Below are 2,475 nucleotides of genomic sequence, written 5' to 3'. Positions count from 1 at the left end.
GCACAAAAGAGGAATGTACGTTAAGGGAGGATTTTATCATTTGGGGAGGAATGAGAAATGTGGAAGGTGGTACATGAGCTATTTTTATGTGATAGCAGTAACACACACACACACACACACACACACACACACACACACACACACACACACACGACGGAGCACGAGAAAGAGAGATATTCTCTGTCGTTTGAGGTCGAGTGAGAAAAAGGGAAGGCTTGCTGGCACATGATTGTCGGCAGTCTCTTGCTCAAGCCTGTTCCTTAGACGGCTTTATCGTTTTATTTCTTTAATGACCCTTTGCATTTACTGCCTCTGCCCACTAATTACAGTTCAAGTAATGTATGCGTGCCAATTGGTTTATACATTTTTTATTATAAGTTCTTGCTTGTGTTCTTAATCTGAGAGAGAGAGAGAGAGAGAGAGAGAGAGAGAGAGAGAGAGAGAGAGAGAGAGAGAGAGAGAGAGAGAGAGAGAGAGAGAGAGAGAGAGAGAGAGAAACAAAGCCAATCCTATTATTCTCTCGTATCACGTTCCTCACTATAGACACGAGAATAGGAGATACTGACATACATTTTAACACTCATAATCCCATACGCAACGATCAGCTGAATAAAATTGCCTGTGTCAGTTGGAATACAATGCTAGAGTTGTCCGGAGATGAGAGGGTCTATGGTGACCATTAATACTCAGGCTCCTCTGGCTCATTCCCAACTTAATTATATGAGTGAGGTGGAAGAGGGGAGGGAAAGCAAGGGGGAGACCGAGGATGAGATGGAGGGATGGAGTGGAGAGGTATATAATTGCAGGGAGGTGCAAAGCCGACTCCGTGCCTCTTTACCCCTGCTCTGCTGTTGACTTTATTCAGGGGTTTTAGTCGTCCCTGTGTAGAGTACAACTCTCGTGTTTGGGGAGGCTCCCCAACAAGGTGGGGAGCTCCTCTCAACAAGGTGGAGTCAAAGGCTTATCGTCTCATTAACTCTCCTCCGCTTACTAGCTCTCTTCAGCCTCTGTCTCTTCATCGCACTGTTGCATCTTCATCTCTTTTCTGTCGCCAACTTCAATGATCGCTGCTTCTCTGAAATGTCTGCTTGCATCCCTCCATCAATACGGCGGGCTCGTAACACCAGTTCCGGCTGCAAACTCTCATCTCTTTTCTGTCCAACTCTCTAATGCAAGAGTTAACCGTTACTTCCAGTCCTTCAGTTATGCAACAGGCAACTCTGAAACTTTCTTCCTCTGTCTGCATGTCCTACTGCCTATGACCTCCAGTCTTTCAAACGCAGTGTGTCCAGGCATTTCGAAATGAACAGATCTTGAATTTGGCTCTCTGTTGTCTTTATTTTTTTTTTTTCTTGGAGGGAACAATCTTGCGGGCTTCTGACCTTTGGTTCCATCATCTTTGAATTAAAAAAAAAAAAAAAAAGATTGGAGGGAGGGCAGCGAAATGGCAGAGGACAGGGGGACATGGGGGCGATTTATTTGCTGCCACCCCTTACGGGATTAAGGCGTATTAGCAGAAAATGAACAGGGCTGATGCCATAGCGGGATCAACACTCTCGGGCCCATATTCTCGTCTGTTAAGGAAGCTCCCTAACACCTCTTCCTTTAGCGATGTATTTTTGGATATGGCCAGTTAATATCCCTTTGTACGTTATTTATGCTGGATATGGCGAAACTGGAAAGATTTATGTAACACAAAACTAGGATAATAAGTTTGTACGAAAGAAAATAATTCGCACAAGGAAAAGTTTTGCGGAGCTTCCTTAATCAACAAGGATACGGGCCTCAGTTCCCTGTGGTAACTCTCAGCTGAATAAAATCGTCTGGCGCTAACTCTCATAAGAAGCTTAAGTCGTCGTGAAAATGAGTGGTAATGGTGACGGTACCAACTCTGCCAGCGGCCTATAGACTACTGTGCTCTCGGCTAAAAGAGAAAAAAATAAATGTCTGGAATTAGATGGAATATATACCATGCTGGAGTTGTCCCGACCATCAGTGGGTTAAAGGTACCAGTTTGAACCCTGAGGACCATATACATAAACGCACTTATAGTTCCCTGTCATAAGTCGGGTTTTGAGCCGCAAGACGGAAAAGGAGGCTGTAGTATCTTCCTGCGTTTCCTGTTCTAACTTGGTAAATTAACCTGGGAGACGAATGTTGCTGTAGTTTATAAATGTTTTCTGCAGGATGATCTTCAGGTAATCGAATGCAAAACCTTCCCTTGCCCAGTTCTTTCTGTAAAGTCACATCATAAGTTACGACGGGGAATCAATCGTAAGTTTTTTTTTTTTTTTTTTTTTTTTTTTTTGTGTCCGACTCTGGGCATAGGCTTCACAGCCTGCTATCAAGGCCCAGCAGTCCTCCTACATACCATACACCTCTACATGTCACCACTTCGGCGCTAACACCCACCGTCCATATTGAATACATGCTAGGGCTGTCTCATACAGGACTGGTGTATTGGTATTAGCGGGG

This window comes from Coenobita brevimanus, chromosome 66, assembly GCF_032717465.1.
Source record: "Coenobita brevimanus isolate Jiangsu-jjx chromosome 66, ASM3271746v2, whole genome shotgun sequence".
Lineage (NCBI taxonomy): Eukaryota > Metazoa > Arthropoda > Malacostraca > Decapoda > Coenobitidae > Coenobita > Coenobita brevimanus.
The sequence above is the reverse complement of the archived record's forward strand: the minus strand, read 5'-3'. Positions refer to the sequence as shown.